Source organism: Crinia signifera, chromosome 3 (genome assembly GCF_055691185.1).
Source record: "Crinia signifera chromosome 3, ASM5569118v1, whole genome shotgun sequence".
NCBI classification, from domain to species: domain Eukaryota; kingdom Metazoa; phylum Chordata; class Amphibia; order Anura; family Myobatrachidae; genus Crinia; species Crinia signifera.
Genome location: NC_139219.1, coordinates 213,264,181 through 213,277,705, shown reverse-complemented (window position 1 = coordinate 213,277,705; position 13,525 = coordinate 213,264,181). Strand labels below are relative to the sequence as shown.

General features: G+C 43.6%; 1 protein-coding gene across 10 annotated transcripts in view; it reads left to right on the top strand.

Moving 5' to 3' along the window:
• DLGAP2 (DLG associated protein 2) overlaps positions 1-13,525 on the top strand; it is a 911,233-nt gene that overhangs the window by 884,217 nt on the left and 13,491 nt on the right. The gene's annotated exons all lie outside the window — the stretch shown is intronic.

Genomic DNA, 13,525 nt, shown 5'->3' with positions numbered 1-13,525 from the left:
TAAATAACCTGATCTGCCAATCTCCAATGAGGGGGTGGGGGTCAAGTGTCATAACCGCATCATTTTAGCCCCGCCCCCTCTGCAGAGAGTGGTAAACTTGGTCATTTTCCATCATGGGGTGCGGCTTAATGATGGCACGCGCAAGCCGCCCCCCCCCCCCCCCCCCCCTGAAAGTCTGGGCTTCTCCCGGAGAGGAGATTTAAAAAGTTGGCAACCCTGCAACCCTGACATAAGACCAATTGAATTAATTATAATTATTTTTAATAATTATTATAATGATTGAAATAATTAATTATTTATTGAAATCATTATTACAAATATTTGTTTTGAATCATTGTGTACTGAAATACAGTCATTACAGGACCAGCTCTCAATCTGGCTTTAAAGCTCTGTCTCACACTTTTTCCATTCCCATGAAAGCATGTTATTATCAGAATGTCAGAAGTTGTACACATTTTTAGGAAAATGTCTATAACCCAGCTGACAACCTTCCCTGTGCCTCTCTATAGTTTATCAATGACTCTCAGCATGCTCTGACAGCTAGGGAAACTAAGATGCAAGGACCAGCACACTGGTTTCCCCGAAACTGCATGTTGCAAAGACCTTTAAACACCAGGCGCAGCAATTTCATTAATGGCATCTGCCTAATCCTGCATGTAAGATAATTGTCACTTCAGATGATTAACCTCTAGGAAGTCATTACTGTGTCCCCATGTCCATTTTTATCACTACACCCTGCGGATCTGGAATATAATCTCTCTGACATTTTTAGAATTTTGATTCTCAGCTATTTTTCATTTTTTTTTTTTTAGCAATCCCACCATTTAGTGAAGCCTTTTTTATCTTAATATTTAATTGGGAAGGTGATGCTATTAAAATTGTCTCCCCATATTTCAATTGGGTAAATGTCTTTGATCCATTGGATAACTGGTCTTACAATGGATTCATCAGGATCCCGATGGTCAGAATCCCGCCAAAGCTTAGGGGAGGGGATGGATAGGATTATGCTGGGGGGGGGGGGGTGTTATATACCTACCATCTGGATTCTCTCTGCCGGGATTTTGTACCCAACCTCTTACCGTAGTACTCTATCAGTAGGAGTATAACTCTAGTGAGTGCAAGGGGTGCCATTTCTATGAGGCCCAGATACTAAGGGTTCCCAACTTCTCTGAATCAGGGCACATTGGCATCAATGCCAAATAAAATTAGGGCAAAAGCTTTACCTATATTGTGTATATTGATATTGGTTGCGCAAATTACACTGATAATTTATGCCAGCCTCCAGCCAAAGAGATATAGGGAATGGATTGTTCCTATCCTTGTCTGGCTATCTATGTCCACCAACATTTGGGCATGTTCATCTGTGCTACTGATCTGACAGATACTGCCCAATTCTTAGGGATAAACAACTCAATCGAGTGCTTGTCAGGGGGTGTGTCACCCTTAACCTGTACAGCTTGAGAATCATAGGGAGTGGGCCATTTGTCATTAAGGAATATCGGTACTTATATGTTAGTTGGGCGCCCACTATAGTTACTACGCTCATACCCCCACTATCCATGTCGGCATGGAGTTGATTTTATATAGTGTGGCGAGTGCAGCGAGCCACCTAGCCCGAAGCGTGGCGAGGGGACGCGGAAAACTAAGCAAATAGCTTAGTGGGCGCCCAACTAACATATAAGTACCGGGATATCTTAAACAGCATGGGCCAAATCTAATAGGGTGTGAGAATAAGAAAGTGGGAGAGTTTTTGGGGGCAATCATATGCACTGAGAAACCGTTTGAGGTTGTCGATGCTACTGTGTTTTTAGTCACACACCACAGACTGTCTTTTTATGCAAAACTATTTAAACTGGAAGGCAATCATACATTGTTTTTTATTAGATCATATTAATTCATGTTTAGATATGACAGAGAGAACAGATTGTACTTTTTGCAATGTTACTGCAGTCAACTTACTGATAAAGCAGCAACAAAGGAAAGTGCAATTACGCAAATCATAATCATTGTCTATTATAATTCCATTGTAAAAGGAACCTCATTGTGACTATTGCCAGATACAGTGATTGCTAGATATTTTATAGACCTTTAAAGCACAACCAAAACTGATTTGATCTACAGGCTGTACTAATTGTACTAATTGTACTAGATGTCTCTTTTCTGATGAAAAAACTGATACATAGGGGCAAGGGTCTAACTACTGAGGTTTCTGCGCATGTGCAAACACTGGGTGCATGAACCCAAGGCAAACTTTCAGTTCGCCAGGTGCACGCACCCTACACGCCGTTCCATTGGCATTCCAATGAGAACGCTGGGCGTTCCCAGGCTAATGAGGCAGTGACGGACGTGCAGGGGGCGGGCAGCAGACATCACCGGATCACCAGATGACTATATAGGTCACTCTAAACTGATGGTCGGCGACCATCGAATGACTTCCCCGCCTGCGAATAGTAAACCCACGCAAGCACAGGAAGAATATACAAACTCCGCACAGATAGGGCCATGGTTGGAATCAAACCCATCACCTTAGTGCTGTAAGGCACATACATTTATAACCATTGGTTGGTACATAGATTACAAGATTTTGCAATGTTGCTTTTCAAATATCTAGTTATGCCCCTGATTAAGAAGAGGGGGGTGAGGATTAACCAGTGCTTGGTGAGGTTAAGTGGAGATATCTAAAGTACCAACCAATCAGCCTCAGTCACATTACAGGCTCCTCACTGATCGCTTCTGTGTGCTGTAATCCTCTGCTCCAGGTTTTGGTGGTACGGGTGGAATGATCGACAGTCATTAAGTTTAACACTACTGGTCGACAGGCAAAAGGTGGACATGGTAAAATGTTTGACATGTTCAAAAGGTCAACACAAAGGTCACACAGCAAAAAGGTCAACATGTTCAAAAGGTCAACATGAGTTTCCACTTTTTGCGCTCACCATGCTTCGGCACGGTGCCTCGCTGCGCTCAGCCCACTATTATATTCTCCCTCTATGCCCACTGGGATGGTAAAGTATGAACAAGTCAGTTTAAAAAAAAAAATGATAAAACTCATGTTGACATTTTGATTGTCAACATTTTGGCCATGTTGGCATAATGCATGTCGGCATTTTGAACGTGTCAGCATTGTGCCTGTCAGAAAATGATGGTCGGCATTTTGACTGATCTTTTCCATGCTTGTGTTGACCTTTTGAACATGTCGACCTTTTTGCTGTGTCGACATTTTGCCTGTTGACCAAAAGTGGTTGACCTAAAGACTATCAACCGTTTCACTGTTGACCATTGCACCGCATACCAGTTTTGTATGTGTTTCCAGCATATCATCACACTGGCAGTAAGTCAGTAAGCATCTCAATAAAATGGGAGCGTCTATACACATCACTAATAAGACTATTACAGGAACTTTTTTTTATAGACAACAGCATATACAGTAAACCAAAAGATTATTGAATCAGAACATAGAACCACTTTCAGACAGAAAAATCCCTAAACCCAGGGTTTACAGGCTAGTTCTAGAATATACAAAAACCCGGGTAGGACTCAGCTGAAAGCTCTGACCCCGTTTCACCAGGGCCGGGTGAAGGGGGGGGGGGCTCAGGGGCTCAGTACCCCTGGGCCCCTCTCTATCTAAGTGCCCCATGTATTTAAAAAAATATATATATATTTTTTAAGCTAAAGGTTTTGTGCATGGGAGTGGGGTAGTGCTGCAGAGTCACCTATCTGCCAATGTGACAATGATTAATTTTGCTGAGCATTAGGAGCCAAGGCGCGCTAACTGCACAAGTGTGCAGTAAATTACTGGGAGTTGACTAAGTTCCATGATACTTTGCACAAGAGGTCAGAGGCTAAGAGGCTTTTGTTAAGCTCTGCTTGGTGGAGCTCATCATATGCTTTTCAGGCCCATGGAGGACAGCAGTACCTGCCTCGTTATGGGAGGGTTTTTAATCTGAGGCAGCGCTGAGCCTGTCAGGGTTCATATAGAGTAAGGTTCAGAGGGACAAACACAGTCCCCCTTCCCCCCTCTGCAGTCACCCATTGAGGAGAGCCCTCATTTTGGGCAGCATTACGTCCATACTGCGATTTACCAGCAGAGCAAATAGATTGTGTGGGCCAGAGACCGCAGGCATGGAGAAGCTTTCTGGGAGACTGTGCAAGCTTTTCAGCCGGAGCAGTGGATAGCACGCTTTCAGATGTCCCATACCACAATCGATTACCTGCAGAATCTTCTCACCCCAGCACACACCAGGGGGGAGCACCAACTACCACAAGACCATCAAGCCATGCAGGAGACTGGCAATAGTGTTGTGGTGGTATGCAACTCCTTGGGAACACAGCACCATCTCCTTCTTTTTCGGCATATCGAAGGTGTGTGTGTGTGTGTGTGTGTGTGTGTGTGTGTGCTTGAGGTGACCCAGACATTGGTGCAAAGCCTTTACCACCATTTCATCTCCTTACAGTAAGGTGAACAGCTGGAAGATACTATCAAAGGTTTCCTGCAAGCCTCACAGCCAATCAGCCATCACCCCGCCAAGAGAGCCAATCAGTGCCTTTCCCTGTGTAATAATCTAATAATCCGAAAGCCCCAGTTCCTGGATTTTATTTTCTGTGTGAATGGGGTATAAGTAACTTTTTCAAAGTGAACAAATGCTTTTGAAGTCAAATGTAATAGATTGCAATTTTCTGGAACCTTTTAAATTCTGGCGAGATTGCCACTAGATTTACAACAGCAATTAGTTTAACAGCAAATCCAACGTTTTGATTTTTCATTTATTACCACATTCAATGGCATGCCTGATATTTAAAAGGGCAACAATTTTACTAGCTGTCTCTTGCTTGTAAAAGCTTTGCCATTTTAAATTTTAGGCATAAACATCATAAACCTGATATTGTGGAAAACACATTTGCCTGGTTTTCATTGTACTAGGCTGTACTAATGCATAAACAAAATGCATTCTATTATTTTGTAAATCAAATTTATCATTATTGATCAAAATGGAAAGCAGGTGTGGGCTATGCAGGTGTGGGCTATAGAATGATCAGTGGTAATGGTAAAGCTATTGAAATGTGCAGCAACGTTGCCAGGTGGGCATTAATAATGGCTTACCGAGTATTTCTGCAGATAAGGCATGTTTGTATGGTGGAAAGAAATAGGATATGATTTTTTTAAGACGTATTTGCATGATTATCTTGCTCATGGAGTCTGTCTCCCAGATAGCGTAGGAGGGATGCATAATTGTAAGTTAGTACAATTGGTAAATTGATTTTCCTCTTTTTGCGTTTTTGTGTTGTAATTTAATTATGCTAATGCAGGGTCTCTTGTTATGCCAAATGAAGCTTTGAAATGTGGCTTTAATGAGTTTAACATCTTCAGTTGTGCATAGTGTTGGTAGGACCTGTAATGGATATACAATAGGATTTGGGGCAACTTGCAGGCAATTACATATGTTGCGTAGCTTTTGCTTCCTTCATCCCGAATAAGATCACTGTGGGTGCCACCAACTCTTACATTCATTGTGCAACTGTGTTTGTTGCTGTTTTATATTTATATCAGGTTCAACGGGTTATAGGTAGCTGTCTTCCAAGGTACACAGTTATCTCATGTTTTGCCCATTTTGGGCTGGATGTATCAAGCTTCAAAAAGTAATAAATGCCACAGCCACAGGGACCTATATAGCCACCTGCTGCAGCATTACCTTACTGGCTACTGGGGCCCGGTGCCGGTTTAAAAAATAAGGGGGACCCCTACGTCCCCTGTAGTTTTGGAACCAGGACCAGTCCAAGAGCCCGTTGCTGGTTCTTTATATAAAAGGGTACCCTAGACAATTTTTGTCACCTTATTTTTATAACCAGCACAGACTGAAATTGCCCGGGGCTGGTTAGGATTAGATGGAGGGACCCCACGCCGTTTATTTTTTAACTCTTTCTTTTTCTGTAACATACAGCGAGATATTTGCACATATCTCACTGATCCATGTATGCTTCTGTAAACTTGGCTGCCAAAAGGTGGTCTATTTGCCATTCGTATTTTGAGCTGAATTAATGGCTGACATTGCTCATACAAATTATAGTAAATGAGTTGTCCTGGTGCCTATGGAAAGTCCTGCCAAGTTTGGCTGATGGTCTATTGATTTGTACTTGGCTTGTATTTTCAACTGTGATTTTCATACATAAATTAGAAAAATTGATTTTTCAGCTTAGCAAATTTGTGGAAACCCTGCTAAGAATGGGACCTTCGTACCAATTTGATCTTAGTAAATTTCCCTATAGCTATCCATTACTACTTAAATGAAATATTCCTTTAGTCTCCCACTGACTCCCATTGCAGATGAACTTTGGTACTCTCTGCACACCTTTATGTCCAGTAGATGGCTCACATAACTGTGCAGTCACAGGTGATGTGGCCCAGGGCCAGATACTGTCTCTCCCTGACCCCTGCTCAAGAATTCTATGAGAAGGAAACTCATGAATATATGTCGCTTTTTCCTCTTCAATTATATTATATAATTATGTATTTCTATAAAATGTATATAAACACATATTAATGTGTAACTACTACACTTATTTAAGTCAGGGGGTCACCTGTTTACCTCAAAATATATGTAGATATGCCGTCATTATCCCCTTGATTTTAAAGGAAGGAAATCATATCATTGTAATACACACTGTACTCCCAGAAATTGTTTATTTATCCTTCTAGTACGGTACACAGCCTGGCAGCAATTGATGATAATGATGATTACCATTACTGAACACATAGCCTGGACCGCCCTCACTGAGCTCCCTGACCTATGCTCATAGCCAGTACTTTCTGTTCACCCTAATATCACAAGTCATATTTCTCTGTAACCATTTCAGTGTGCCAGAGTCTACATCAGTTCTCTGTGCACTGTATATGTCCCTCTGCACCTGCTTCTCACACTACTTACCCTAACTCTGTACTTATCTTTCTGAACTACATTGTTGTACCAAAACCATGGTTCCTCAATCCTGTGGTATACCTATGTACTCACCATGCTTTCTGCACCCTAGAAGGGTGTGTTGTGGCATGGGCCACAGTACAGGGCTGCTAGGTCAAAGGTGCAGGTGGAGGGGAGAGAGGAGGATAGGGGGAGGGAGAGGACTACTTTGTCCATTCTCTGTACCTGCTGCCTCATGTCCTGACTATCCCTGCCATCCTCACTTCTTGTCTCAGGTCTCCTTACCTGCAACTCATGTCACCTGTCTCCCCCTCCTTCTAGATTGTAAGCTCCTTAGAGCAGGGCCCTCCTCCATCCTGTTCTCACAGCACTCTTCTTGCATTTCAATTACAACTCTCTTACTCACCTACAATCTACAGATGGAGCCGGCCTGGTCTTAGCAGGGGATGGTGGAAGAATCGCCAGCCGCCATCCCCCGCCAGCCGCCATCTGATCTGCGAAAGGGGACGCACGCGCACAAGATGCGCGCGCGTGTCCCCTTCCGATGGTGCTTCCCCACCCGGGGTCCCCACCGCCTCCCCGCTCTCCCCCACCGCCTCCCCTAACCCTGTCCGTCTCCCTGAAGCGGAGACGGACAGGGTTCTCGTCGCCCCGACGCCCCGACGCCCGGAAACTGAGACACTCGTGCGTGTGAGACGCACGCGCGTCTCAATGAGATGGAGCACCTCGCCGCTGGCGGATCGCCAGCGGAGACAATCTGCCGATTCGCCAGCAAGAGGGAGGCCGGCTCCATCTGTATACCTGCATCTCTTGTCACTCACTTCCCTATATCTCAGCTATATTGTGTACTAAGGTTTGTGCTGCTAATTGTGCTCTGTTTTTGTTTTTCTCTCACTGTTATGTCTAGTTCTGTTTACCCTGTACTGTTCTAATGTGTTCTATATGTACGGCGCTGCGTACCACTTGTGGCGCCTTATAAATAAAAATATAATAATAATAATTACCATGTATGGCAGTGTGTGGTACAAAATTTGTACCACACACAGCCATACATGGTAATCAGCACCAATGACTGCCAGGCTGTGTGTGGTATAGCCAATGATAATGTGATGTCCAGGCAACTATTAGTATCAGTATTTCAAGATGATATAGTGACAGTCTGTGCACATTTTTTTCCCTACACTAGAGATGGGAATACCTTGACAGGAGCCTATAACCAGGCAAAGAAACTCGGCGCCACTTCGGCAGTACAGACTGCGTGTCTAGTCAACTCTACTGAAGAAGCTGACCACCAAGGGCCGGAGCTTCCATTAGGCAGCTTTAGGCAGCTACCTAGAGTGCTGGCCACTAGAGGCCGCCCCTTCTTCAGCCCAACATTAAAATTAAGTATATTAGTGTCAGGAGCGGGTTCCGTGAATAGCTGCCTGTTTTCTTCAGGTGCGCACGCAGCGGGGGGGTGTGTGTGTGTGGGGGTTCCGAGTACATAGAAACCCCCCTGGCCACCGATATATCAGTCATGGTCCCGATGTTTGTGTGGCGGGTATGAGGTATCAGTCTGGCTCCCTCCCTGCTGCGGCTGCCATCTCTATCACACAAAGATGCAGCCGCTGGCAGGCAGGGGGAGCAGCTCCCCTCAGGCTGTTGTCACATGTTTACAGCTTGAGAGACAAGGGGACTGAGGACTGGAGCTCCGCGGCACTGCTGATAACTGTGAGTCGGGGTAGGCAACTGTCTGCATTATGGCAGACTGACTGTGTGTGTGTTTGTGGAAGGGGAATACATTTCACTGACTGCGGAGGCTGTGCTGAAATGGGGAGGGGGGGGGGGGGTGGGCTGGCTGTTTGTGCCTTGGATTGTCTGCAGGCAAACTGACAACTGTGTGGGGAAAACATTTGACTGATATGTCTGCATATTGGGGGAGGCTGTGCATTAGGGGATCTGAATATATGACATGTCTGTCTATGGGGTAGGAGGTGCTGTGCTGGATGGGGTCTCAGATCTCCCTCCAGCATAGCCCCCCATAGACAGACATATGGGGAGGGCAGGAGGAGAAATTAGGGATGGCCATCGACCATCGATAATTCAAATTCATTAATGGTTCATAGCCAATGTGGAATACTTTTGCCATCGATGGGGGAGAACCAGATGGTTTCCCTCCATCGATAGAACAGCAAAACAATGTGTTTTTTTAAGTGACGGGACACGGAGCATAGCTCCGCCCCAACACCCCATATTTTGTATAGCCCCGCCCCCGTGTTTTGATTGGCCCACAGGCCATTCAATCAAACACAATAGATGACCATCGATATGTAAAAATATTGATGGTCAGCCATTGCATAGTTTTAGCACTAGTTTAGCCAGTTACAAAATTGCCATCGATGGCAATGGCAACGATGGCCATCCCTAGGAGAAATATATTTATAAAGTGAACGGTTGTGTGTATGTGTCTGATTTATTAGTAAAATGGGTAATTGGTGATGTGGTGGGATGGGGGGGGGGGGGTGAGGGGCGCAGAAGGCAGAAGTTTTGCCTAGGGTGCCATAAAACCTTGCACCAGCCCTGTGGCCACCGCCTCCATGTTCTTGTCCTGATCACCATCGCAGGACCGGCGCATGCGCAGTAGCCTCTTCGGTACTGTGTATGCGGTGGCCCCAGCCTCTTTGGGGCTGCTTTGGGAGCAAATCCGTACAATTGTATTGACGGTCCCATGTCCGGCGCATGCGCAGTATCGTCCATGGTACTGCGCATGCACAGAACCCATTTTTAGGGCCTGCCCCGCAGCTGCGCATAGAGAGGCATCCTGGAGGGAGGGAACACCTCCCAATGGGACTGTCTTGAGTGACTGGCAGGTTGGACTTCCAATAGGAAGTCACTTCCAGTCACAGTAAAGCCAGTATCACAGATTGCATCTGGCTTCACAAAGAGGCAGATTTTATCTGGGGTGCTGCAGCCTATAGGTAAAAACCACCACAGTTTTTTTTCCATTTGAGAAGGAATTTGCCTTTGCGAGTGAACCAGAATCAGGGCCTATATATTGATTCTATATGCAATGAAATTAAATTCCAGGGGGTAATGGACAGTGGCTCTGCCGAGACATATATAGATGCATGTGTCTCTGCAGCAAAACCGTCCATTACCCCCAGTAATTAAATTTTTACCCTATTTGGGGAAATTTACCCCTGTTCCTGACCACTGTGATAAGTAGATAGATGCTATTTTAACCAAAATGGATATGTTCTTACTATGATAGACACAGGGATGACACACTGAATTTAACGGTGACTCAACAGTTGATTAGCTGGGTCTTACACCATACTGCTAATTTGATAATGGAAGTTTTGCTATTCAATTAATTGTTGTTGACGCATGCAATTTTGCGGGAGGTGCGATGCGATCCCCTGGGGCCAACAGAGCAGTGAATAAATTACATAAAAAAATCGCATCTCACGGCACTAAAATGGCCCATACTATGCGATGCAATGCAATTTTGGTACGGAGAATAGCCCTGTATGCAAAAAGCGTACTGGGCGCCCTGCTAGGAAACAAGTACACACTTTTCTTTCTTTCATGGTTAGTGTTTGGGTGAAGCCATTTATTGTGAAACAGCTGTGTTTACTTTTTTAAATCATAATGACAACAGAAACTACCCAAATGACCCTGACCAAACGTTTACATACCCCAGTTCTTAATACCGTGTATTGCCCCCTTTAACATCAATGACAGCTTGAAGTATTTTGTGGTAGTTCTGGATGAGGCTCTTTATTTTCTCAGATGGTAAAGCTGCCCAGTCTTCATATGGGCCTTAACACACCTGAGAGTGTCTTCGTTTTGCGTGTACCTACCACATAATTCAATTGTCGGTGACCATTGAATGAAGTGGGTTTGTCCCCATAGGCTGTGAATGGATGTTTATGCAAAACATCCATTTGCAGCCGTGCAGCCGAATTCGGGCTGCGAATGGGGGTGGCGGCATATTCTAACTGCAAACGGACTGAAAATTACACGCAGCACTGCGTGCCAACCAGAATAACCCCCATAGCTTCTCATACCTTCAAAGCCTGTATGAGTCCTGCTGAATAGTTGGAAAAACATTGCAAAGCATTACGAAAGATACTGGCTCTTACTACATGTGTGCCATGTGTACATGGCTCCTTCATTATGCATTCCCTCAGAACTCCAGAGTAGATATTATTATAGCACATAGATAATACATATGTAATGGGATTAGGTAAATACTGGAACAGAATACTGAACGAGAGGATGAGGCAATCTCTAGGGCTTGTAGTGCGCCTCCCATCCGTCTCTCTCTGTGGGGTGTTCCAAGCAGTGAGGACAGATTACAGACTCCCTGTATGGGATGTACTAAAAACTGGAATGGTCTGGACCAGTGGTAGCCAACTCCAGTCCTCGAGAGCTACCAACCAGTTAAGGTTTTCCAGATCTCCTCACAGAATCACAAGTGAAGTAATTGTATCTTTGAAAATGTGTTAGCTAGTAATGAGTGCACCTGTGAGGAGCTGGGTTGTCAGGAAAATGTGAACTGTTGGTAGCTCTCGAGGACTGGAGTTGGGTACCACTGCTCTGGACCATATGGGGAGGCTGTAATCTCTCCATCCCTTATCACAGCTGTCACAGGCACCCCCCAAATGGGACACTCCCTAGATGGGGATGTGCACTACAAAGTCTGGAATGACAGAGTCTGCCGAAGGGAGTCTGTTCAGTGTGGCATTCTAGGGTCCATTCCAATTCTGGTTTTCACCTATCACATATTAAGTTTTGTTTGTGCACACAGTAGCGATTTTCCCTGCAGCAAACTGTAAAAAAAAGTAAAATGTATTTTTATCCTCTTTATACTTATAAAGGTTATTAACTCAAATTCCTTGTTTTATTTGGAATTTCCTCCTGAAATTCTTTTCCAGATTTTGTGAAGAGCCAAAAATGTGAATGTGGAAACAGTCAGGGGTATATAGGCTTTAGACTAAATTGGAATTTCTTATTGCTGCTATTCACAGCAGAAAATACTTTTTTTACCAAATGTACTTAGAATTACATGCAGGGACAGGGGCTTGGAGAAAAGCCTTTCCATGCAATGTGTAGGAATTGCAATGGTTTCTATCACAATCATTTCACTATTCTATTGGGAGCTTGTGCGTTATTGCATGTGCACGCATTATGTAATTACCGGGGAGGGTTCCCTGTCTGAAGCAGGTACTGCACCTCCTAATGAAGATGTGTGCTGTGGTCACTGGTAAAATTGATGTCCTTTAAAATCTAACTTCTCAAATCAGTCCACTATTACATTTGACAATGTCCTTACTTGCCTTTTCACTACTACTATTAAATAGAATCAATGTTGTATTATATATAAGAAAGATCAGGAATTTGTGTCAGAATATATAACAAAATGTCTATATAACAGAATGGTGGGAACCGGATCAATTCAGTAGACCCACATTTACATTTTGATACAATATGCTATATACAGCATTTGTAGACTCTGAAACCTAGTTTCTAGTAGATCGCTTTGACATTGATAACTGGGTGATGTTAACAGGACAAAATTAAATAATATTTTGTATTGAGTTAAATAATCTATGTTTTTAGTGTAAAGCATGATGAAGAATTTGTTTTAGACATTGGGAATAGAGCATGGAGCTACTGCCATCTAGTGGTCAAGAAAGTCTATACATCAGTATAGACTTTTGTTTGTATCCTGTGTGGCAGAAATTCTAAAAAATGTGAAAGGGTCTTCCAGAGACAATCAAACGGTTTGCAGAATTTATAAGTTAATTGAATGCAAGTGAAAAATAAAATAGTAGAAAATTATTGATTTACCGTCGGTACATATTTATTATCACTTTCAGAAAAACAGACCTTATTATATTTCATCTTGAAAAAAGACATTAAGCACTGACTGATACAAGTGTTTTAACCGATTATAAATGTTTGGGAACATTTCTGAAACCATGAAGGATCAGGTAGACAGAGTTTATATGCAGAACTCAATTTAAAAGCATTTTGTTTGTAAAATTCAAATATTAAGTTTTCTCCTATACTATATCTACGTTTCCCATTAATGCTTGTATGCAAAACCCTATCCTCGTAATTACTGAATCCTACATTTAATGGTAATACATGCTTATGATTCCATGACAGGTTACCATGGATAATGGGTTATTCTCATTTGCCCTGTTGCTCAGGGTGGTCTGCGTTCAATTTGTCAATGCATATACGTGTATTCTGTATACAGAATGAGATGCCATCAAGGAAGCAGAGTGGATAAGCTTACACTCTACAGAAAAGGAAACACTGGTTATAAAAGTAGCAGCCACAGCTGCAAAATAATGCTAGGCTGTAGTCTATAGACTGCCTACTATAACATCCATTGGCTGCAGCCAGAGGCATAACTAGATATTCATAGGCCCCATAGCAAAAGTTTTCAAGGGCCCCCTATTTAGCAACTGATGGTGTTAAATGTGTGTAAAACAGTAATTAAACAGTAAAGATGGGCCCCCTTCAGCTCTGGGCCCCATAGCAGCTGCACCCCTTGCACCTATGGTAGTTACGCCATTGGCTGCAGCTCTACTCTGCCATGGTGCGCACTAAAGGCA